Source organism: Hyla sarda, unplaced genomic scaffold (genome assembly GCF_029499605.1).
Source record: "Hyla sarda isolate aHylSar1 unplaced genomic scaffold, aHylSar1.hap1 scaffold_866, whole genome shotgun sequence".
NCBI classification, from domain to species: domain Eukaryota; kingdom Metazoa; phylum Chordata; class Amphibia; order Anura; family Hylidae; genus Hyla; species Hyla sarda.
The window spans coordinates 28,945-54,875 of record NW_026610894.1 but is presented as its reverse complement, the minus strand read 5'-3'; the positions used below and the strand labels follow the sequence as shown (position 1 = coordinate 54,875).

General features: G+C 45.3%; 6 non-coding genes and 2 pseudogenes across 6 annotated transcripts; all 8 read right to left on the bottom strand.

Moving 5' to 3' along the window:
* Positions 1-4,863: 4,863 nt before the first annotated feature.
* On the bottom strand, positions 4,864-4,996 carry LOC130348100 (U2 spliceosomal RNA; annotated as a pseudogene).
* A 2,090-nt stretch (positions 4,997-7,086) lies between these two features.
* LOC130348107 (U2 spliceosomal RNA) lies at positions 7,087-7,277 on the bottom strand. Its single transcript, XR_008885894.1, has one exon. It is a non-coding gene; the product is annotated as a U2 spliceosomal RNA (small nuclear RNA).
* Positions 7,278-9,367: 2,090 nt separating this feature from the next.
* On the bottom strand, positions 9,368-9,558 carry LOC130348106 (U2 spliceosomal RNA). Its single transcript, XR_008885893.1, has one exon. It is a non-coding gene; the product is annotated as a U2 spliceosomal RNA (small nuclear RNA).
* Positions 9,559-11,646: 2,088 nt separating this feature from the next.
* On the bottom strand, positions 11,647-11,837 carry LOC130348104 (U2 spliceosomal RNA). The gene has a single exon (XR_008885892.1). It is a non-coding gene; the product is annotated as a U2 spliceosomal RNA (small nuclear RNA).
* A 2,068-nt stretch (positions 11,838-13,905) lies between these two features.
* On the bottom strand, positions 13,906-14,091 carry LOC130348145 (U2 spliceosomal RNA). Its single transcript, XR_008885929.1, has one exon. It is a non-coding gene; the product is annotated as a U2 spliceosomal RNA (small nuclear RNA).
* Positions 14,092-19,619: 5,528 nt separating this feature from the next.
* On the bottom strand, positions 19,620-19,698 carry LOC130348156 (U2 spliceosomal RNA; annotated as a pseudogene).
* Positions 19,699-21,784: 2,086 nt separating this feature from the next.
* On the bottom strand, positions 21,785-21,975 carry LOC130348103 (U2 spliceosomal RNA). The gene has a single exon (XR_008885891.1). It is a non-coding gene; the product is annotated as a U2 spliceosomal RNA (small nuclear RNA).
* Positions 21,976-24,070: 2,095 nt separating this feature from the next.
* LOC130348143 (U2 spliceosomal RNA) lies at positions 24,071-24,261 on the bottom strand. Its single transcript, XR_008885927.1, has one exon. It is a non-coding gene; the product is annotated as a U2 spliceosomal RNA (small nuclear RNA).
* Between the last annotated feature and the right edge of the window lie 1,670 nt (positions 24,262-25,931).

Below are 25,931 nucleotides of genomic sequence, written 5' to 3'. Positions count from 1 at the left end.
TCTAAAAGATAGTACTGGTACATTTCATAAAAACAGATAGATAAAATGTCCTTCACAGATAAAACCTCATGCTTGAACAATAAAATATTCCTGGCCTTCCACAGAGCTGCCTTCACACAGTTTATGATCTTCCATGCAATAGTCTCTTGAGTCCGTGTTGGGCATTCCAGGCAACCATAAAAAACCACTGCAATATTTAAGTCTTTTAGTCCAGTTATCCTTTTTACCAGAGGGAGTATCTTTGTCCATATTTTCTGCGAGTAAAAACAAGTCCATATTAGATGGTGCACGGTCTCCTCTTGTCGGCATCCCTCCCTCGGGCAGGTTGCAGAGTTGGATAATCCTCTTCGGTGCTGGAATGCCCGGCATGGAAGACACTCGTGTGCGCAGCTCCAGGCCAGGTCCTTCTGTGAATTAAAAAGATAATTAATACTCAACATCTTCCAAATCTGTATACACTTCTGTTTGTTAAAATTTTTGATGGGAGTCACGGTACTGGTTTCTTTTATTTCCTTTAGTAGTTTTTTGCTATTGCACAGATCCTGAACACTTTTACCTTTAAAATTATATAAGTTTAAAATTTTTCCTAAAATCATGTATTGAGGGGGTAAATTCAAAGAATAAGGGCAACTTAAAACTGTAGAAAACCAGCCGTTCCTCCGCATAAAATAACCAGTATTAAAACGAACAAAATAAGACCAGTAGCTATCTTTAAAAACAGTAGTAAAACACATGCTAAAAAACTTTATTAAAAGGAAAGCTTTAAAATCTGGAAAATCCTTACCGCCCCTGGAGTTCGGTTTTATCACAATTAGTCTCTTAAATTTTTCGCTCTTAGAACTCCAAAAGAAAGTAAAACAAGCTTTTGTTATTTTCTTTAGAACCATTTCGGGGGGTGGGAAAACCAGACTTAAATACAATAAAATAGGTAAAAGCACCATTTTTGTAATTAAAACCTTCCCTTCCATTGTAAGTTCTCGCATGTTCCACATACATATTTTCTTATTTATTTTTTGAGCCACCAAGTCCCAGCTATTAAAACCATTATTAGACTCGTCAAAGGAGACACCTAAAATCTGCACCGACTCAGACACAGGGACGGGCACATCATACAAAGGCATTCCGCCTATGTTTAAAATGTTACTTTTGTTAAAATTGACTTTAAAACCGGAGGCACAATTAAAATATTGAATCTGTTTTAGCGTCTTCTGAAGCGATGGGGTGTCCCTGCAAAACACCGCAACATCGTCCATGTACCCCACTACCTTCGCCTCTAGTCCCCCTCCTCCTGGCAGGGGGACTCCATGGATCTGCTTATCCTTTCGTATTGTACATAAAAGAGGCTCTATTGCGCAAATGAAGAGTAGTGGGGACAAGGGACACCCCTGCTTCACTCCGGAATTTAAAATCACGCCCTGTGTCTTAAAACCATTTACTAAAATTTTACTAGTACAGTTATCATAAAAAGCTCTAAGAGACAATAAAAAGCCATCAGGTATACCCATTTTCTCTAAAACCTTAAAAAGATAAAAATGTGACACCCTGTCGAAAGCTTTTTCAAAATCTATGGATAAAACCGCCAGCTTTCCTTTTCTTAATTTGGTGTCGCTAATTACATCCTTTAAAAGGTTTAGGTTCTCCCATAAACTCCTCCCAGGCACCCCACAGACTTGGTTTGTATGAATTATTTTATGGATTACGTTCTTTAAGCGGTTAGCACACAGTTTCGCCATTATTTTATAGTCGCAGTTCAGAAGGGTGATTGGTCTCCAGTTTTTGAGTTCCGACCGGTCTCCCTTTTTGAATAGCAGGGAGACATCACCCTTCTTCCATGAGCCTGGGAGGATTTTAGACTTAAAGACTTCCGTAAAAAGGGAGAACAAATCTTCTTTTAAAATACCATAAAAAGTAACATAAAATTCAATGGGTATACCATCCGGCCCAGGCACTTTACCTGTTTTAAAACTCTTGACGGTCTCTAAAATCTCCTGCTCTGAAATATTCTGCAATAAAAAAGACTGTGAGACAGGATCTAAAAAATTGGTGATCTCCTTTAACGAGTCATTCATAAAACATTCATCAATGTGTTTTACATTAAAAAGATCCGCATAAAACTCTTGCACCTTTTTTAAAATACCCTGTACATCATTCACTCCTTCAATGTTTTCTATTAACCTTCTATTTTCATGTATTTTCTTAAAAAAATACCTGGAGCAGGTCTCGTTTTCCTCAAGATGCTGTATTCGAGACCTAAAGATAATTTCTTTTCCTTTCTGCTCCAGGCACTTAGTTATTTCTTTTTTAAGATCATGTACCTCCTTCTCCACCTCCATCCCATGTGCTCTGAATTTGTACAGGGTTTGCAGACGAGTATTTAGGATATTATAAAATTCACGTTTTTCTTTAGCTTTCCTAACCCCAACACGGATAAAAAATTCTTTTATTTTTAGTTTCATTTTTTCCCACCAGATACTGGTGGGAGTGTTGGGGTCTTTTACTCGTCTGCATTCCTTGTAAAAGGTGATAAAATCTGATAAAACCTGCGGATCTTCTAAAAGGGACACGTTTAACTTCCAGGCATTCCTACCAGTTCTCCTTTTAAAATCACTTTTAACTTTAAAATACAATAATTTATGGTCAGAAAAAACATTGGTAAAAAGATCACAGTTAAAAGGCAGTACTTGATAAGAACAAAAAATAAAATCTATCCTGGAGCTACAGCTTGCATTGCTCCAGGTAACACCGTCTTCCTCTGGTACGTTAAAATTACATTTTTTAAAAACATCAGTGAGATTAAAATCTAAAATCAAGTTTTTTAACATAAAAGACGTCTTATCATAGTTCCTACTCACTGCGTTCGAAAAACGGCGTTCTCCCCTTAAAATACAATTAAAATCACCTGATAAAACAAGAGGACTAGAATTGTTAATAAAAAGGGGTAAAATCTCCAACATTTTTATTCTTTCATTCTTATCAGGAGAACCATAAAAATTTAAAAACTGCCATTTAATACCATTAATAAAAGCGCTGACCAATAAAATTCTGCCTGGTAAAATTTCGTTAAAACTCTCAATTAAAACGTTCCCTTTAAAAAGTATGGCGACCCCTGCTGATCTGGACTCATTTGATCCAGACCAGACTGATGGACCGTGCACCCAATCATCTTCATATTCTTTATAATTTAATCTGTGCGGGATGCCACATTCCTGCAGGAAAAGGACGGAAGCAGCAAAAACCGACAAGTAATTAAATAGGGCAACCCTTCTTACTCTGGCGCTCACACTTCTCACGTTCAAGGACAGACCGGACAACTCAGCCATGGGAATGTACAAGAAAACGTCTTACACCTCTGATTCCCCCTCCGAAGCCTCATACCCCCCAAAATCTGACTCAACTGTACGCATAGAGGAAGCAGGAGAGGAGGCACCATCACTCAGCCGACCCCCCTCCTCCATCATGATTGAGGCATAGTTGTTCTCGGGCATCCTGGCAATCAGGGCTCCAGACTCATTGGGTTCTTCCACCTCTTGCCCCTCCATAGGGGTCGGGTGTTCACTTAGTTCCGTCTCTGGTACCTCAGAGACGGTCACCCCTGAAACCTCCTCCTGGCAGGGAGGAGGGGGGGTATCCCCTATGGGGACCTGTGGAGGAACGTCACTTGGGTTCCCTGCATCCGCAGGTACTTCCATCGGCTCCCCCTGGACCGCCTCCGAATAGAGTCTTCTGGAGCCCCTCCGCCTTTTAACCTTCACCTCTCCACCCGGATCATCGCTCTCAGGGGGACCCTGAGCCAGAGGTTGCTGAGGAGCGGATTCGGCCGCCGTCCGCTCCTCTCTTAACCCAGCATGCTCCTGGGGGCCAGTTTTTTCACCACTTGCACGTTTTTTGGCCATCCTCTGCTCTTTAGGGTCCCCTCCTTTTGACTGAGGGGGGTCTTTCTCCTTCTCCATCTCACCGCTTACCTCTTGTGGGGGGGTAATCACTGGCTCTGCTTGCCTCGGCTGGTGTCCCGGTTGCTGTCCTTGCTGCCTCCAGGGTTGCCACTGCTGCTCCGTCCTATGTCTGTGGGGACAAGAGGAGAAAAGGTGACCGAATTGTTGACAGAAATTGCACCTCCCTCCTCTTGTGCATTTCTCTGTCTCGTGCTGTGTGCTACCACATTTTTTGCATGTACTTTCACAGTTTTCTTTTGTGTGTCCATATCTGTGACACTTCCTGCAGTAGCTTGGCATCCCCGCATAAAAGAGGTCGCCACACATATTATTTATTTTAAAACGAGCTGGTGGTAGTTGAATTCCCCCTGGCAATCTGTCATCTTTTTTGCATGTAAGCTGAAATCTCCACTTAGATGTCCAGATGCCACAGCTGTTCATGATTTTTCCTCTGCACTCAACCTTACTAAAATAGACTTGTAAAAACAACTCAACATCGTGTAGGTTGGCGAAAGGGGAATACATCTTTACTACCACCAGCTTAATATCGTCTAGAACGTGCTCAATAATCCGGACACCCTGAAGCTTTTTGTCTTTACTCGCAGCAGCTCTGGTAACAAAATCTCTGTGGATGCCATTTTGTGTGAACGTCACATCAAAAATTTTACGCTTCGGGTAGTCCTGGATTGCCAATATCTCGCCCTTCTGTATTCCGAAAACTCCTCCGAGCACGTCCTCTACTACGAATTTCAAATCGTCCGCCCTTTTGGTATCATCCGTGAGAATGACTCTCACGGTGTTTTTGATCCTTGCGTATGCCGGCACAGAACCTGGATCCGGATCATCATCCATGGTTCTAACCTCTCTCCACCCGAAGGTCTTGAGAGGCGATCGCTACTCGTTACCCTGGGACTAGGCCCTCTCCCCAATAGCAACAAGTGGGTGAAGCCCAGGCAATAAACCTGGGCGATCCCACAAGGCCGAGGAGAGGGGTACCCGAGTACCTTCTGACCAGATCTCCTGTATTACTACACTTGATCTTAGCCAAAAGGCCGAGAAGCGATAACCGTGAAAGGGGCGGGCCCAACAAGGTGCCCTTCATGGGCACTATCACTGCTTGCTGTCAGGGAGGCTGCCAGACAATTTTCCATGCACACTCTGGGCTGGGGGGCAGTCAACCACCAGTACACACAGCAGAACCTAAACCCATACCATTATTGCTAAGCAGCAAGACAGGGGCCCATTGCACTCCCACGGGGCCTTTTTAAATGCAATCCATAACCCGGATTTGCCAGGAACCCTTCTTACTCCTCCTACTTGCATGTGACACTGGGCTTAGGATCTGCATAGGAAACACACACACAAGCACACACCTACCTTTGTTGCCTGCAGATGCCTCCTTGGCTGTCCCCAAACGGTATCAAACCAACACCCACGGGAAGCTGTAAGCATAGAGGACATGCCTGCACCCCATTGGACTTACCTGTGTGGGTTAAACCCGGGTTATTTGACAACCTATGGCGGTGATGGTTCTGCTCAGGCAGAGCAGTGCTGATGCTCCTCATAAAGCTGTCGCTGCTGTGAAGGTTCTAGGTGACATCACAAATCCCTATGGTTACATACACAACAAAGCTGGGTTGTTGTTGTTTACACTCTGCAAGGCCTGTGGAAGTGAGTGACATCATAGCACTGTAGTTCTGAGGGTTCTAGATGGATGCAACAATCTCCTGTTGCTTCTATGAAGGCCATAATAGACGACATCACCAAACAGCTCCATAGTCACATACACAGCAAAGGAGAGATGTTGTTTACACCTAGTGATGTCAGTGGTATTGAGTGACATCACAGCACAGTGCTAAGGCTCCTGGGCCTGGACACAGCAGCGGCTGCAATATCTCAACGGAGAATACGTTTATATATATGTGTGTGTGTGCGCGTATATATATATATATATATATATATATATATATATATATATATATAATTCTCCGCCGAAATCACTTTTAAACCCATTTCCACCTTTTTTTCCCTTCTCTTCCTCTTACTTTTTTTTCACGTTTTTTTACGTTTTTCTCCTTTTCGCCTCTTTTCTGGGCGTATTATTCTTCTTTTTCTTCTTTTTTTTCGTCTAATGCATACCCCATCAGTGCAGCAATGCTTATTCAATACCGCCAGCAGATGGAGACACTGGGGGATAATTTTCTAAGGATTTATACTGATTTTTCCTGTCTGAATTTGTCGCACAGAAAGTTGCAGGCCAAATATGTGTGACATTTCTGCGACTTCAGCTTCTAGAGCATTTTTACAACATTATACATAGGTGCTGAATACATAAAAAGCGACTGTTCAGCGACAGACAAGTCGCATCGGCTGAAAGTAGGCCAGAATGTCAGTCCATGTTGGAGCAGGTTTAGATACAGTCTAAAGTATAGATCTCAAAGTCTGTGCACAGAATTTAGCAAGGGCCTCGCACCTTCTGATGCATCAGGTAGGTGCACAATAGCATAGCCTAACCCTCTGTACTTTGGTCTATATTGATGCGGGACATAGACAGCCAGCTGATGACCAATCCATTAGTGCAATGGATGGCTGGAAGCATTTGTCTTTGCCTTTGCAATACCACAGAAGCAATGCATGGTCAATGTACAGCAATGACACACCTGTGTGAACAGCCAGGAGACCCCCCCCCCCATGTTATGTTACATAGTTACATAGTTAGTACGGTCGAAAAAAGACATATGTCCATCAAGTTCAACCAGGGAATTAAGGGGTAGGGGTGTGGCGCGATATTGGGGAAGGGATGAGATTTTATATTTCTTCATAAGCATTAATCTTATTTTGTCAATTAGGAACATTCAGCACCCACCCGCTATCAAGGCAGCTGCCTATCATGTCATGCCCTACCTGCACAGGTGTGCTGGCTACTCAAATGATCCAATTAAGGAGGCCATTTAGTCAGCAGCAGCAGAAGTCCTGTGCCTGGACGCTCCAACAGCGGCCAGACACAAGCAGAAGCAGAAGCAGCAGAAGCAGCAGCAGCACCACCTTTTGTTTTTTGGCTGCAGCAGCAGCAAGGCCCACAGGGCTGGCTAGCTGGCTAGCCAGCAAGCAGGTAGCAATGAAAGTAGGAATCTTTCTTTTTAACCCTGTAAGGGGGTGGTGCACTGTACCCGAAGATACTGCCATATCGGGTCAATGCATAGGGCGACGGAAGCAAGCTTCGAAATCGGCCCCCGTTCTCAAAAATCCATTTAATATATGGTCCCCAGATAGGGGACGTATCAGATATTAAACTGATAAGAACAGATACTACACTTGATCTTAGCCAAAAGGCCGAGAAGCGATAACCGTGAAAGGGGCGGGCCCAACAAGGTGCCCTTCATGGGCACTATCACTGCTTGCTGTCAGGGAGGCTGCCAGACAATTTTCCATGCACACTCTGGGCTGGGGGGCAGTCAACCACCAGTACACACAGCAGAACCTAAACCCATACCATTATTGCTAAGCAGCAAGACAGGGGCCCATTGCACTCCCACGGGGCCTTTTTAAATGCAATCCATAACCCGGATTTGCCAGGAACCCTTCTTACTCCTCCTACTTGCATGTGACACTGGGCTTAGGATCTGCATAGGAAACACACACACAAGCACACACCTACCTTTGTTGCCTGCAGATGCCTCCTTGGCTGTCCCCAAACGGTATCAAACCAACACCCACGGGAAGCTGTAAGCATAGAGGACATGCCTGCACCCCATTGGACTTACCTGTGTGGGTTAAACCCGGGTTATTTGACAACCTATGGCGGTGATGGTTCTGCTCAGGCAGAGCAGTGCTGATGCTCCTCATAAAGCTGTCGCTGCTGTGAAGGTTCTAGGTGACATCACAAATCCCTATGGTTACATACACAACAAAGCTGGGTTGTTGTTGTTTACACTCTGCAAGGCCTGTGGAAGTGAGTGACATCATAGCACTGTAGTTCTGAGGGTTCTAGATGGATGCAACAATCTCCTGTTGCTTCTATGAAGGCCATAATAGACGACATCACCAAACAGCTCCATAGTCACATACACAGCAAAGGAGAGATGTTGTTTACACCTAGTGATGTCAGTGGTATTGAGTGACATCACAGCACAGTGCTAAGGCTCCTGGGCCTGGACACAGCAGCGGCTGCAATATCTCAACGGAGAATACGTTTATATATATGTGTGTGTGTGCGCGTATATATATATATATATATATATATATATATATATATATATATATATATATTTCTCCGCCGAAATCACTTTTAAACCCATTTCCACCTTTTTTTCCCTTCTCTTCCTCTTATTTTTTTTTCACGTTTTTTTACGTTTTTCTCCTTTTCGCCTCTTTTCTGGGCGTATTATTCTTCTTTTTCTTCTTTTTTTTCGTCTAATGCATACCCCATCAGTGCAGCAATGCTTATTCAATACCGCCAGCAGATGGAGACACTGGGGGATAATTTTCTAAGGATTTATACTGATTTTTCCTGTCTGAATTTGTCGCACAGAAAGTTGCAGGCCAAATATGTGTGACATTTCTGCGACTTTAGCTTCTAGAGCATTTTTACAACATTATACATAGGTGCTGAATACATAAAAAGCGACTGTTCAGCGACAGACAAGTCGCATCGGCTGAAAGTAGGCCAGAATGTCAGTCCATGTTGGAGCAGGTTTAGATACAGTCTAAAGTATAGATCTCAAAGTCTGTGCACAGAATTTAGCAAGGGCCTCGCACCTTCTGATGCATCAGGTAGGTGCACAATAGCATAGCCTAACCCTCTGTACTTTGGTCTATATTGATGCGGGACATAGACAGCCAGCTGATGACCAATCCATTAGTGCAATGGATGGCTGGAAGCATTTGTCTTTGCCTTTGCAATACCACAGAAGCAATGCATGGTCAATGTACAGCAATGACACACCTGTGTGAACAGCCAGGAGACCCCCCCCCCCCCATGTTATGTTACATAGTTACATAGTTAGTACGGTCGAAAAAAGACATATGTCCATCAAGTTCAACCAGGGAATTAAGGGGTAGGGGTGTGGCGCGATATTGGGGAAGGGATGAGATTTTATATTTCTTCATAAGCATTAATCTTATTTTGTCAATTAGGAACATTCAGCACCCACCCGCTATCAAGGCAGCTGCCTATCATGTCATGCCCTACCTGCACAGGTGTGCTGGCTACTCAAATGATCCAATTAAGGAGGCCATTTAGTCAGCAGCAGCAGAAGTCCTGTGCCTGGACGCTCCAACAGCGGCCAGACACAAGCAGAAGCAGCAGAAGCAGCAGCAGCACCACCTTTTGTTTTTTGGCTGCAGCAGCAGCAAGGCCCACAGGGCTGGCTAGCTGGCTAGCCAGCAAGCAGGTAGCAATGAAAGTAGGAATCTTTCTTTTTAACCCTGTAAGGGGGTGGTGCACTGTACCCGAAGATACTGCCATATCGGGTCAATGCATAGGGCGACGGAAGCAAGCTTCGAAATCGGCCCCCGTTCTCAAAAATCCATTTAATATATGGTCCCCAGATAGGGGACGTATCAGATATTAAACTGATAAGAACAGATACTACACTTGATCTTAGCCAAAAGGCCGAGAAGCGATAACCGTGAAAGGGGCGGGCCCAACAAGGTGCCCTTCATGGGCACTATCACTGCTTGCTGTCAGGGAGGCTGCCAGACAATTTTCCATGCACACTCTGGGCTGGGGGGCAGTCAACCACCAGTACACACAGCAGAACCTAAACCCATACCATTATTGCTAAGCAGCAAGACAGGGGCCCATTGCACTCCCACGGGGCCTTTTTAAATGCAATCCATAACCCGGATTTGCCAGGAACCCTTCTTACTCCTCCTACTTGCATGTGACACTGGGCTTAGGATCTGCATAGGAAACACACACACAAGCACACACCTACCTTTGTTGCCTGCAGATGCCTCCTTGGCTGTCCCCAAACGGTATCAAACCAACACCCACGGGAAGCTGTAAGCATAGAGGACATGCCTGCACCCCATTGGACTTACCTGTGTGGGTTAACCCCGGGTTATTTGACAACCTATGGCGGTGATGGTTCTGCTCAGGCAGAGCAGTGCTGATGCTCCTCATAAAGCTGTCGCTGCTGTGAAGGTTCTAGGTGACATCACAAATCCCTATGGTTACATACACAACAAAGCTGGGTTGTTGTTGTTTACACTCTGCAAGGCCTGTGGAAGTGAGTGACATCATAGCACTGTAGTTCTGAGGGTTCTAGATGGATGCAACAATCTCCTGTTGCTTCTATGAAGGCCATAATAGACGACATCACCAAACAGCTCCATAGTCACATACACAGCAAAGGAGAGATGTTGTTTACACCTAGTGATGTCAGTGGTATTGAGTGACATCACAGCACAGTGCTAAGGCTCCTGGCCCTGGACACAGCAGCGGCTGCAATATCTCAACGGAGAATACGTTTATATATATGTGTGTGTGTGCGCGTATATATATATATATATATATATATATATATATATATTTCTCCGCCGAAATCACTTTTAAACCCATTTCCACCTTTTTTTCCCTTCTCTTCCTCTTACTTTTTTTTCACGTTTTTTTACGTTTTTCTCCTTTTCGCCTCTTTTCTGGGCGTATTATTCTTCTTTTTCTTCTTTTTTTTCGTCTAATGCATACCCCATCAGTGCAGCAATGCTTATTCAATACCGCCAGCAGATGGAGACACTGGGGGATAATTTTCTAAGGATTTATACTGATTTTTCCTGTCTGAATTTGTCGCACAGAAAGTTGCAGGCCAAATATGTGTGACATTTCTGCGACTTTAGCTTCTAGAGCATTTTTACAACATTATACATAGGTGCTGAATACATAAAAAGCGACTGTTCAGCGACAGACAAGTCGCATCGGCTGAAAGTAGGCCAGAATGTCAGTCCATGTTGGAGCAGGTTTAGATACAGTCTAAAGTATAGATCTCAAAGTCTGTGCACAGAATTTAGCAAGGGCCTCGCACCTTCTGATGCATCAGGTAGGTGCACAATAGCATAGCCTAACCCTCTGTACTTTGGTCTATATTGATGCGGGACATAGACAGCCAGCTGATGACCAATCCATTAGTGCAATGGATGGCTGGAAGCATTTGTCTTTGCCTTTGCAATACCACAGAAGCAATGCATGGTCAATGTACAGCAATGACACACCTGTGTGAACAGCCAGGAGACCCCCCCCCCCCCCCCATGTTATGTTACATAGTTACATAGTTAGTACGGTCGAAAAAAGACATATGTCCATCAAGTTCAACCAGGGAATTAAGGGGTAGGGGTGTGGCGCGATATTGGGGAAGGGATGAGATTTTATATTTCTTCATAAGCATTAATCTTATTTTGTCAATTAGGAACATTCAGCACCCACCCGCTATCAAGGCAGCTGCCTATCATGTCATGCCCTACCTGCACAGGTGTGCTGGCTACTCAAATGATCCAATTAAGGAGGCCATTTAGTCAGCAGCAGCAGAAGTCCTGTGCCTGGACGCTCCAACAGCGGCCAGACACAAGCAGAAGCAGAAGCAGCAGAAGCAGCAGCAGCACCACCTTTTGTTTTTTGGCTGCAGCAGCAGCAGCAAGGCCCCCAGGGCTGGCTAGCTGGCTAGCCAGCAAGCAGGTAGCAATGAAAGTAGGAATCTTTCTTTTTAACCCTGTAAGGGGGTGGTGCACTGTACCCGAAGATACTGCCATATCGGGTCAATGCATAGGGCGACGGAAGCAAGCTTCGAAATCGGCCCCCGTTCTCAAAAATCCATTTAATATATGGTCCCCAGATAGGGGACGTATCAGATATTAAACTGATAAGAACAGATACTACACTTGATCTTAGCCAAAAGGCCGAGAAGCGATAACCGTGAAAGGGGCGGGCCCAACAAGGTGCCCTTCATGGGCACTATCACTGCTTGCTGTCAGGGAGGCTGCCAGACAATTTTCCATGCACACTCTGGGCTGGGGGGCAGTCAACCACCAGTACACACAGCAGAACCTAAACCCATACCATTATTGCTAAGCAGCAAGACAGGGGCCCATTGCACTCCCACGGGGCCTTTTTAAATGCAATCCATAACCCGGATTTGCCAGGAACCCTTCTTACTCCTCCTACTTGCATGTGACACTGGGCTTAGGATCTGCATAGGAAACACACACACAAGCACACACCTACCTTTGTTGCCTGCAGATGCCTCCTTGGCTGTCCCCAAACGGTATCAAACCAACACCCACGGGAAGCTGTAAGCATAGAGGACATGCCTGCACCCCATTGGACTTACCTGTGTGGGTTAAACCCGGGTTATTTGACAACCTATGGCGGTGATGGTTCTGCTCAGGCAGAGCAGTGCTGATGCTCCTCATAAAGCTGTCGCTGCTGTGAAGGTTCTAGGTGACATCACAAATCCCTATGGTTACATACACAACAAAGCTGGGTTGTTGTTGTTTACACTCTGCAAGGCCTGTGGAAGTGAGTGACATCATAGCACTGTAGTTCTGAGGGTTCTAGATGGATGCAACAATCTCCTGTTGCTTCTATGAAGGCCATAATAGACGACATCACCAAACAGCTCCATAGTCACATACACAGCAAAGGAGAGATGTTGTTTACACCTAGTGATGTCAGTGGTATTGAGTGACATCACAGCACAGTGCTAAGGCTCCTGGGCCTGGACACAGCAGCGGCTGCAATATCTCAACGGAGAATACGTTTATATATATGTGTGTGTGTGCGCGTATATATATATATATATATATATTTCTCCGCCGAAATCACTTTTAAACCCATTTCCACCTTTTTTTCCCTTCTCTTCCTCTTACTTTTTTTTCACGTTTTTTTACGTTTTTCTCCTTTTCGCCTCTTTTCTGGGCGTATTATTCTTCTTTTTCTTCTTTTTTTTCGTCTAATGCATACCCCATCAGTGCAGCAATGCTTATTCAATACCGCCAGCAGATGGAGACACTGGGGGATAATTTTCTAAGGATTTATACTGATTTTTCCTGTCTGAATTTGTCGCACAGAAAGTTGCAGGCCAAATATGTGTGACATTTCTGCGACTTTAGCTTCTAGAGCATTTTTACAACATTATACATAGGTGCTGAATACATAAAAAGCGACTGTTCAGCGACAGACAAGTCGCATCGGCTGAAAGTAGGCCAGAATGTCAGTCCATGTTGGAGCAGGTTTAGATACAGTCTAAAGTATAGATCTCAAAGTCTGTGCACAGAATTTAGCAAGGGCCTCGCACCTTCTGATGCATCAGGTAGGTGCACAATAGCATAGCCTAACCCTCTGTACTTTGGTCTATATTGATGCGGGACATAGACAGCCAGCTGATGACCAATCCATTAGTGCAATGGATGGCTGGAAGCATTTGTCTTTGCCTTTGCAATACCACAGAAGCAATGCATGGTCAATGTACAGCAATGACACACCTGTGTGAACAGCCAGGAGACCCCCCCCCCCCCATGTTATGTTACATAGTTACATAGTTAGTACGGTCGAAAAAAGACATATGTCCATCAAGTTCAACCAGGGAATTAAGGGGTAGGGGTGTGGCGCGATATTGGGGAAGGGATGAGATTTTATATTTCTTCATAAGCATTAATCTTATTTTGTCAATTAGGAACATTCAGCACCCACCCGCTATCAAGGCAGCTGCCTATCATGTCATGCCCTACCTGCACAGGTGTGCTGGCTACTCAAATGATCCAATTAAGGAGGCCATTTAGTCAGCAGCAGCAGAAGTCCTGTGCCTGGACGCTCCAACAGCGGCCAGACACAAGCAGAAGCAGAAGCAGCAGAAGCAGCAGCAGCACCACCTTTTGTTTTTTGGCTGCAGCAGCAGCAAGGCCCACAGGGCTGGCTAGCTGGCTAGCCAGCAAGCAGGTAGCAATGAAAGTAGGAATCTTTCTTTTTAACCCTGTAAGGGGGTGGTGCACTGTACCCGAAGATACTGCCATATCGGGTCAATGCATAGGGCGACGGAAGCAAGCTTCGAAATCGGCCCCCGTTCTCAAAAATCCATTTAATATATGGTCCCCAGATAGGGGACGTATCAGATATTAAACTGATAAGAACAGATAAGGTTTCAACAAAATTTTATTGAATACATAAGAAACCATACAAAATTTAAAATGCAAAATAATAAAAGGTTCACAAAAGTTTTAAAATACAAATAATAAAACCAGTAATAAAAGGAGAAAAAATAAAAATGGCAGGATAAAACATTATACAAATGTCATAAAAACTGATTATACTGTTATTTCGTTCCATAGAGGCAGACACCACATGGATGCTGCCTCGCTGGCCCCCAACTGTTTCTTGTCTCTTAGGTAATAGATGTACATCTCACTCAGGGCCAGCTTTATACAGTTTTTAACATCAATAAAATCATGTTTAAAAAGTAAGATGTTCCTAACTTTCCAGATGGCATTTTTAAAACAATTAATAATCATCCAGCAGATCATCTGCTGTTTAAAATTGGGGCAGTTAAAAAGACCGTAAAAGACACATTCGTGACTAAAATCTTTTAGGCCGCAGGCCCACTTCAAAAGTGGGCCTACCTTCCTCCAAAGCTCCCGTGCAAAAGGGCAGTTCCAAAATATGTGCAGCACCGTTTCGTCCACTCCGCAGCCATCTCTCGGGCACTTGGCTCTCGCCACCAGTCCTCGCCTGTGCTGGAACTCACGAGTAGGGAGGCACTGGTGGACGATTGCCCAGGCAAGATCCCTGTGTACATTCGCCAGAAACTTCCCGTACACGTTCCGCCATACCTTTTTGGATCTTGCCTGTGTGAAATTGGACACTGCCAGGGTAACCTCACTCCGCCTGAGGACCTTTGATACCTTTCTCTGGTCCCCCAGTATGTCAGGCTCCAAATCTTGGAGACCTAGGAGCCTGACTGTCTTTTCCAACACCACATAATGTTTTGGGGGACACAGAAGCACCGGAGCGTTCAGAGGGATGCGCAACCATCTTTTAAAAACCATGCCCGCAGCGTACCTTAAAAAGCAGCTAAAAATGCCATCGGATTTAATAATTTTAAAACAGAAACAGAAATACTTTATGTAAAAGAAAGTAAAAAGGTTAGGAACATCTTTCCCGCCATTATCTTTACTTTTGTACATAAAATCACGCTTTAATTTCTCCATTTTTGAACCCCATAAAAAAGAAAAAACAATTCTAGTTACTTTTTTAATGTATAAAATAGATGGAGGAAATACCATGGCAATGTATAGCATAATAGGGAGTAAAACCATCTTTATTATTAAAATCTTCCCCTCCATGGTAAGGTTTCTAAGATTCCACATTAAAATCTTCTTCTCCATCTTAGCTATAGCTGAATCCCAGTTAGGGCTCCCATCATTGACCTGGTTAAAAACAATACCTAAAACTTTAATTTGATCCTGTTGCATTGTGACTCCTGGGGTGATGGATGAATCCCAGGAGCCAATATAAAAACAGTCACATTTATCTGTGTTTAGCTTAAAACCAGAGACCTCGCAGAAATAGCTGGTGTTCCTCAATGCCCCCCTCATGGATGGAGAGTCCGGGCACAGTATGGTGACATCATCCATGTACCCCAACACCTTTAGATGGGTCCCTCCTCCACCAGGTATCGGTACGCCTCTTACTACCCGGTCTTTTCTGAGGAGGGCCATCAGTGGTTCGATTGCGCAAATAAAAAGGAGTGGGGACAGGGGGCAGCCCTGTTTGACACCTGATAAAAGAGGAACACCGCTGGTTAAAAAGCCATTAACAGAGACTTGACTAAAACAGGATCGGTATAAAAGCATGATTCGGCTTAAAATCGTTTCAGGCACTGCCATCTTTTTAAGAACTAAAAACAGGTATTCATGGGAGACCCTATCAAAGGCTTTTTCAAAGTCTAAGGATAAAATTGCTACAGTTTGATTTCTATCCTTAAAATACCATAAAACATCTCTTAAAATATTTAGGGATTCAGCTATAGACCTTCCAGGTACCCCACAAACCTGATTTGGGTGAATTAATTTATGAATAAAAGGTTTAAAACGGACAGCTAATAACTTGGCTAAAACTTTATAATCGACATTTAAAAGTGTGATGGGGCGCCAATTTTTTAGCATATCCTTTTCACCCTTTTTAAAAAGTAATGATACAATCCCCCTCCTCCAGGAAGGGGGAAGTTCATTAACAATAAAAGTTTCTTTATACAATAAAACCATATCATCCTTTAAAATATCCCAAAAAGCTAAATAAAATTCGATGGGTAAACCATCTTCCCCAGGGGCCTTCCCACTAGAAAAACTTTTAAAAACAAATAAAAGTTCATCTAAGTTAAGATCACGGGATAAAACCTCCTGGTCTAAAACATCTAGCTTAAAATCAAGGGAATTAAGAACATGTTCTAAAAAGGATGGATTAAGATCTTTCTTATTAAAAAGAAGCTGGTAGAAGTTAAAAACTGCATCTAACATGCCTTTTGGAGTGGATTCACCCTCAAGGTTTTGGATGATATCCCTCCTATTCATCACTTTTTTAAAAAAGAAACGGGAACATTTCTCGCCCTCCTCCAGGTGCTGCACATGTGAGTTAAAAATGATTTGTTTCCCTTTCTTTTCTATGGCATGTTTTATTTCAGTTTTAAGGTTTAAAATATCATTTTCTACATCCATACCAGCTTCTTTCAATTTAAAAAGTACATTTAAACGCATGTTAAGAACATAAAACCACTGTTTTTCCATTTTTGCCTTCTTCTTACCTGCTTTGATAAAAAAAAAACCGATTTTAGATTTGGTGCCCTCCCACCAGTGCAGCATAGGCTCGTGGGGTTTTCTTTGTGATTGCCAGCATTGGTAGGTCCGCACAAACTCCTCTTTTATCTCAGGGTCCTCTAGGAGTGTGGTGTTTAATCTCCAGAGGCCCCTTTTTGCTTTTTGCTCCCCCTCTAGCTCCAGGCCCACCAAGAGGAGCTTATGATCAGAGAAGATATTCTGCTCGAGCGTGCATTTCAGGGGTTTAAAAGCTCTAGAGGAAAAAATAAAATCGATTCTGGAGCTCACTCTTCCATTGGACCATGTGGCGCCTGGGTCCTCCGGCAAGAGATCCTTCCAGCAATCTTTCAAATTAAAATCATCAATAAAATTTTTAAGCAGGTAAGAAGTGCGGTCTTTACGATTAATATCCCCACCCTGCCGGTGTTCCCCATCACGTATGCAGTTAAAATCACCTCCCACCAGCAGGGGGGAAGACCCAACACAAAACAGTGGTAAAATTTCAAATAGTTCTGCCCGCTCCTGTTTATCAGGAGGGGCATACACATTTAAAACACGAATTAAAAGTCCATTAAAATATAGATGAATTAAAAGAGCTCTGCCAGGCACAATCTCAGTTACTGTATGAATAGAAAAGGACTGGCCTCGGCAGAGCAGCCCAACACCCACAGAACGACAGTCATTTGCACCGGACCATATGGATGGGCCCAGCTTCCAGTCTTCTTTTAAGTCTTTATAGTCCATTTTACTAGGGATTCCACATTCTTGTAGCAGGCAAAGGTCAAAGTCACATGTCTCTAGATAAGAAAATAAAGCAGCCCTGCGATCAGGGCTCTTTAAGGACCTCACATTGAGTGAGGCAATTTTTACAGGGATAGGCATAGTTTATGGAGAGTCCGTGCTTGGAGAATCAAAGTCAATAATAAGCTGCGTACCGTCATCCCCCGCCTGCGGGGTCATCAGCTCCTTGATGTTCTGAGGGTCGGAGCTTGAGATCGATGATGCCCCGACCCTGAGCTCGCTCTCGTCCGAACTACGGCACGCCGCTTTCCTTTGAATGTCTTCCTCTTCTTCTTCTCTTTGTCTTTTAAATGTCACACTGCTGTCCATATCCTCTGTGTTGCTCTCACTCGATGTAATCTCTGGCCCCCGGCTGATGGATCTGCGTCTTCTTTCATCATTTGACGACTGGAACTGCTGCACAGGGGCCTGTGAGGCCTCTTTTCCGGAACCTTTGCCGCTACCTTGGGAAGTTTTCATCGCTTGTTCCCCAGCAAGCGTTGCTGAGGACTGTTGCTCCAACTTCCCCATCGATCGACGATGGCCAGTTTTACCCACCGGGTCCACTGCTGGCGGGGCAGCAAACCCTGGTTTGGCGCCACTTGTCTTCTTGGCCCTGTCCTGTATAGGCGGAGTAACAGGACCGGGCTCAGACCTGGCCACCTGGCTCCCCTTCCGGCGGGCTTTCACCGGGGCCTCTTCGTCCGGAGCAGGGCGACCCTGGGCCAAGCCAGTACCTGGCTTATGCTGCAATTTTGGGTCCACTTTTGCCCCCACCGAGGCCCGTCGGCTGCCACCCGCCACAGGTGAGCCCCCTTCAGAAGTTTCGGCGGGCTCTTGAGCCAGGTAGGAAGTCGATCGACGTCTTTCAATTTCCCGGGCAGTAAACTCGATCACCCGCCCGGGCTTCGTGGAATCCCCATGGCCTCCCCCTAGCACTACCACCGGTGGGCCCCCCGATGGAGCACCAGAGGTCTTGGGCCTGGACCCATCAGTACCTGCCATCTGGGGTTTGGGCATCTTAAAAAAGGACGTCTTTTGTCCTGTCCCCTCTTTGGGCGGGCCCAGCCTTGACCCACCCATCGTAGTTTTTGCTTTATGGGGACAGGAATTAAAATCGTGATTTTCCTCTCCGCAGAGGTTGCACCTTATCGTATGGCTACATCTTGAGGCTATGTGACCTTCTTGGCCACACCTATTGCAGCGAATCACACGCTCCGCGCCGCAGGTCTCCTGGGTGTGGCCAAACCTCAAGCAATTTCGGCAATACATAGGCATTTGAGGATAGAACAGGAAGCCCCGAACTCTCCCGATGGCAAAATTTGGGGGCGGATGGCAAAGACCCCCAATACCACCGGGATCCTTACGGAGCTTGACCCAGAACTTCCTCTTGCCGTTCCAGAACCGCACGGAGTTCAAGATTTTGTTTGCGAATCGCACCTCTTCGCAGTATCGCCGAAGAAAAGTGGCTATATCCTCCGTGGTCACATGAGGGCTGTGCATAGCCACCACCAACGGTATATGTTCCTCACCATAGAGGAACTGGAACGAAAGACCGTCGAGTCGATCGTCCCTCTGGTCCGCACCAGACAAGGTTGCATAGATGTTATCGCAACACGCCGTGGCCGTGAAGGTGACGGTATACAGGCCACGGCTTTCCTGGTCATTTAGACACAGGATGTCCTCCCTATTGAGGCGGAAGTAGTCAAGAAGAATCACCTCCGCAATGAAGCGGAGGTTCTTCAACTGACGATGGCTCTCCGACACCTCTATGCGGATGGTATTTCGCATCGACATTTCCCCAGAGGGGAAAGCCCAGGAGAACGGCATCTTCCACACCCAGGGACTAAGCCCCTTCCCCAATAGCAGCAGGGGCTCGGAATCCCGCTATAAAAGCGGAACCCTTACCCAAGGCAGAGGTCGGGGGTACCCTAGGTGCTTCCGAAGCTACAGGTAACGCTCAACGTACCGAAAATGCCTTCTGAGATACAAGGTCCCAGAGACAGGGGGATCGCAACCCGTTGTCCGTGGACTAAGCCCGCTCCCCAATAGCAGCAAGGGGGTGAAGTCCCTCCGTAAGGAGAGACAATCCCCCAAGGCCGAGAAGCGGGGTACCACAGACACCTTCCGACCAGACCAAATGCAGATACTACACTTGATCTTAGCCAAAAGGCCGAGAAGCGATAACCGTGAAAGGGGCGGGCCCAACAAGGTGCCCTTCATGGGCACTATCACTGCTTGCTGTCAGGGAGGCTGCCAGACAATTTTCCATGCACACTCTGGGCTGGGGGGCAGTCAACCACCAGTACACACAGCAGAACCTAAACCCATACCATTATTGCTAAGCAGCAAGACAGGGGCCCATTGCACTCCCACGGGGCCTTTTTAAATGCAATCCATAACCCGGATTTGCCAGGAACCCTTCTTACTCCTCCTACTTGCATGTGACACTGGGCTTAGGATCTGCATAGGAAACACACACACAAGCACACACCTACCTTTGTTGCCTGCAGATGCCTCCTTGGCTGTCCCCAAACGGTATCAAACCAACACCCACGGGAAGCTGTAAGCATAGAGGACATGCCTGCACCCCATTGGACTTACCTGTGTGGGTTAAACCCGGGTTATTTGACAACCTATGGCGGTGATGGTTCTGCTCAGGCAGAGCAGTGCTGATGCTCCTCATAAAGCTGTCGCTGCTGTGAAGGTTCTAGGTGACATCACAAATCCCTATGGTTACATACACAACAAAGCTGGGTTGTTGTTGTTTACACTCTGCAAGGCCTGTGGAAGTGAGTGACATCATAGCACTGTAGTTCTGAGGGTTCTAGATGGATGCAACAATCTCCTGTTGCTTCTATGAAGGCCATAATAGACGACATCACCAAACAGCTCCATAGTCACATACACAGCAAAGGAGAGATGTTGTTTACACCTAGTGATGTCAGTGGTATTGAGTGACATCACAGCACAGTGCTAAGGCTCCTGGCCCTGGACACAGCAGCGGCTGCAATATCTCAACGGAGAATACGTTTATATATATGTGTGTGTGTGCGCGTATATATATATATATATATATATATATATATATATTTCTCCGCCGAAATCACTTTTAAACCCATTTCCACCTTTTTTTCCCTTCTCTTCCTCTTACTTTTTTTTCACGTTTTTTTACGTTTTTCTCCTTTTCGCCTCTTTTCTGGGCGTATTATTCTTCTTTTTCTTCTTTTTTTTCGTCTAATGCATACCCCATCAGTGCAGCAATGCTTATTCAATACCGCCAGCAGATGGAGACACTGGGGGATAATTTTCTAAGGATTTATACTGATTTTTCCTGTCTGAATTTGTCGCACAGAAAGTTGCAGGCCAAATATGTGTGACATTTCTGCGACTTTAGCTTCTAGAGCATTTTTACAACATTATACATAGGTGCTGAATACATAAAAAGCGACTGTTCAGCGACAGACAAGTCGCATCGGCTGAAAGTAGGCCAGAATGTCAGTCCATGTTGGAGCAGGTTTAGATACAGTCTAAAGTATAGATCTCAAAGTCTGTGCACAGAATTTAGCAAGGGCCTCGCACCTTCTGATGCATCAGGTAGGTGCACAATAGCATAGCCTAACCCTCTGTACTTTGGTCTATATTGATGCGGGACATAGACAGCCAGCTGATGACCAATCCATTAGTGCAATGGATGGCTGGAAGCATTTGTCTTTGCCTTTGCAATACCACAGAAGCAATGCATGGTCAATGTACAGCAATGACACACCTGTGTGAACAGCCAGGAGACCCCCCCCCCCCCCCCATGTTATGTTACATAGTTACATAGTTAGTACGGTCGAAAAAAGACATATGTCCATCAAGTTCAACCAGGGAATTAAGGGGTAGGGGTGTGGCGCGATATTGGGGAAGGGATGAGATTTTATATTTCTTCATAAGCATTAATCTTATTTTGTCAATTAGGAACATTCAGCACCCACCCGCTATCAAGGCAGCTGCCTATCATGTCATGCCCTACCTGCACAGGTGTGCTGGCTACTCAAATGATCCAATTAAGGAGGCCATTTAGTCAGCAGCAGCAGAAGTCCTGTGCCTGGACGCTCCAACAGCGGCCAGACACAAGCAGAAGCAGAAGCAGCAGAAGCAGCAGCAGCACCACCTTTTGTTTTTTGGCTGCAGCAGCAGCAGCAAGGCCCACAGGGCTGGCTAGCTGGCTAGCCAGCAAGCAGGTAGCAATGAAAGTAGGAATCTTTCTTTTTAACCCTGTAAGGGGGTGGTGCACTGTACCCGAAGATACTGCCATATCGGGTCAATGCATAGGGCGACGGAAGCAAGCTTCGAAATCGGCCCCCGTTCTCAAAAATCCATTTAATATATGGTCCCCAGATAGGGGACGTATCAGATATTAAACTGATAAGAACAGATACTACACTTGATCTTAGCCAAAAGGCCGAGAAGCGATAACCGTGAAAGGGGCGGGCCCAACAAGGTGCCCTTCATGGGCACTATCACTGCTTGCTGTCAGGGAGGCTGCCAGACAATTTTCCATGCACACTCTGGGCTGGGGGGCAGTCAACCACCAGTACACACAGCAGAACCTAAACCCATACCATTATTGCTAAGCAGCAAGACAGGGGCCCATTGCACTCCCACGGGGCCTTTTTAAATGCAATCCATAACCCGGATTTGCCAGGAACCCTTCTTACTCCTCCTACTTGCATGTGACACTGGGCTTAGGATCTGCATAGGAAACACACACACAAGCACACACCTACCTTTGTTGCCTGCAGATGCCTCCTTGGCTGTCCCCAAACGGTATCAAACCAACACCCACGGGAAGCTGTAAGCATAGAGGACATGCCTGCACCCCATTGGACTTACCTGTGTGGGTTAAACCCGGGTTATTTGACAACCTATGGCGGTGATGGTTCTGCTCAGGCAGAGCAGTGCTGATGCTCCTCATAAAGCTGTCGCTGCTGTGAAGGTTCTAGGTGACATCACAAATCCCTATGGTTACATACACAACAAAGCTGGGTTGTTGTTGTTTACACTCTGCAAGGCCTGTGGAAGTGAGTGACATCATAGCACTGTAGTTCTGAGGGTTCTAGATGGATGCAACAATCTCCTGTTGCTTCTATGAAGGCCATAATAGACGACATCACCAAACAGCTCCATAGTCACATACACAGCAAAGGAGAGATGTTGTTTACACCTAGTGATGTCAGTGGTATTGAGTGACATCACAGCACAGTGCTAAGGCTCCTGGGCCTGGACACAGCAGCGGCTGCAATATCTCAACGGAGAATACGTTTATATATATGTGTGTGTGTGCGCGTATATATATATATATATATATATATATATATATATATATATATATATATTTCTCCGCCGAAATCACTTTTAAACCCATTTCCACCTTTTTTTCCCTTCTCTTCCTCTTACTTTTTTTTCACGTTTTTTTACGTTTTTCTCCTTTTCGCCTCTTTTCTGGGCGTATTATTCTTCTTTTTCTTCTTTTTTTTCGTCTAATGCATACCCCATCAGGGCAGCAATGCTTATTCAATACCGCCAGCAGATGGAGACACTGGGGGATAATTTTCTAAGGATTTATACTGATTTTTCCTGTCTGAATTTGTCGCACAGAAAGTTGCAGGCCAAATATGTGTGACATTTCTGCGACTTTAGCTTCTAGAGCATTTTTACAACATTATACATAGGTGCTGAATACATAAAAAGCGACTGTTCAGCGACAGACAAGTCGCATCGGCTGAAAGTAGGCCAGAATGTCAGTCCATGTTGGAGCAGGTTTAGATACAGTCTAAAGTATAGATCTCAAAGTCTGTGCACAGAATTTAGCAAGGGCCTCGCACCTTCTGATGCATCAGGTAGGTGCACAATAGCATAGCCTAACCCTCTGTACTTTGGTCTATATTGATGCGGGACATAGACAGCCAGCTGATGACCAATCCATTAGTGCAATGGATGGCTGGAAGCATTTGTCTTTGCCTTTGCAATACCACAGAAGCAATGCATGGTCAATGTACAGCAATGACACACCTGTGTGAACAGCCAGGAGACCCCCCCCCCCCCCATGTTATGTTACATAGTTACATAGTTAGTACGGTCGAAAAAAGACATATGTCCATCAAGTTCAACCAGGGAATTAAGGGGTAGGGGTGTGGCGCGATATTGGGGAAGGGATGAGATTTTATATTTCTTCATAAGCATTAATCTTATTTTGTCAATTAGGAACATTCAGCACCCACCCGCTATCAAGGCAGCTGCCTATCATGTCATGCCCTACCTGCACAGGTGTGCTGGCTACTCAAATGATCCAATTAAGGAGGCCATTTAGTCAGCAGCAGCAGAAGTCCTGTGCCTGGACGCTCCAACAGCGGCCAGACACAAGCAGAAGCAGAAGCAGCAGAAGCAGCAGCAGCACCACCTTTTGTTTTTTGGCTGCAGCAGCAGCAAGGCCCACAGGGCTGGCTAGCTGGCTAGCCAGCAAGCAGGTAGCAATGAAAGTAGGAATCTTTCTTTTTAACCCTGTAAGGGGGTGGTGCACTGTACCCAAAGATACTGCCATATCGGGTCAATGCATAGGGCGACGGAAGCAAGCTTCGAAATCGGCCCCCGTTCTCAAAAATCCATTTAATATATGGTCCCCAGATAGGGGACGTATCAGATATTAAACTGATAAGAACAGATACTACACTTGATCTTAGCCAAAAGGCCGAGAAGCAATAACCGTGAAAGGGGCGGGCCCAACAAGGTGCCCTTCATGGGCACTATCACTGCTTGCTGTCAGGGAGGCTGCCAGACAATTTTCCATGCACACTCTGGGCTGGGGGGCAGTCAACCACCAGTACACACAGCAGAACCTAAACCCATACCATTATTGCTAAGCAGCAAGACAGGGGCCCATTGCACTCCCACGGGGCCTTTTTAAATGCAATCCATAACCCGGATTTGCCAGGAACCCTTCTTACTCCTCCTACTTGCATGTGACACTGGGCTTAGGATCTGCATAGGAAACACACACACAAGCACACACCTACCTTTGTTGCCTGCAGATGCCTCCTTGGCTGTCCCCAAACGGTATCAAACCAACACCCACGGGAAGCTGTAAGCATAGAGGACATGCCTGCACCCCATTGGACTTACCTGTGTGGGTTAAACCCGGGTTATTTGACAACCTATGGCGGTGATGGTTCTGCTCAGGCAGAGCAGTGCTGATGCTCCTCATAAAGCTGTCGCTGCTGTGAAGGTTCTAGGTGACATCACAAATCCCTATGGTTACATACACAACAAAGCTGGGTTGTTGTTGTTTACACTCTGCAAGGCCTGTGGAAGTGAGTGACATCATAGCACTGTAGTTCTGAGGGTTCTAGATGGATGCAACAATCTCCTGTTGCTTCTATGAAGGCCATAATAGACGACATCACCAAACAGCTCCATAGTCACATACACAGCAAAGGAGAGATGTTGTTTACACCTAGTGATGTCAGTGGTATTGAGTGACATCACAGCACAGTGCTAAGGCTCCTGGGCCTGGACACAGCAGCGGCTGCAATATCTCAACGGAGAATACGTTTATATATATGTGTGTGTGTGCGCGTATATATATATATATATATATATATATATATTTCTCCGCCGAAATCACTTTTAAACCCATTTCCACCTTTTTTTCCCTTCTCTTCCTCTTACTTTTTTTTCACGTTTTTTTTACGTTTTTCTCCTTTTCGCCTCTTTTCTGGGCGTATTATTCTTCTTTTTCTTCTTTTTTTTCGTCTAATGCATACCCCATCAGTGCAGCAATGCTTATTCAATACCGCCAGCAGATGGAGACACTGGGGGATAATTTTCTAAGGATTTATACTGATTTTTCCTGTCTGAATTTGTCGCACAGAAAGTTGCAGGCCAAATATGTGTGACATTTCTGCGACTTTAGCTTCTAGAGCATTTTTACAACATTATACATAGGTGCTGAATACATAAAAAGCGACTGTTCAGCGACAGACAAGTCGCATCGGCTGAAAGTAGGCCAGAATGTCAGTCCATGTTGGAGCAGGTTTAGATACAGTCTAAAATATAGATCTCAAAGTCTGTGCACAGAATTTAGCAAGGGCCTCGCACCTTCTGATGCATCAGGTAGGTGCACAATAGCATAGCCTAACCCTCTGTACTTTGGTCTATATTGATGCGGGACATAGACAGCCAGCTGATGACCAATCCATTAGTGCAATGGATGGCTGGAAGCATTTGTCTTTGCCTTTGCAATACCACAGAAGCAATGCATGGTCAATGTACAGCAATGACACACCTGTGTGAACAGCCAGGAGACCCCCCCCCCCCCCATGTTATGTTACATAGTTACATAGTTAGTACGGTCGAAAAAAGACATATGTCCAT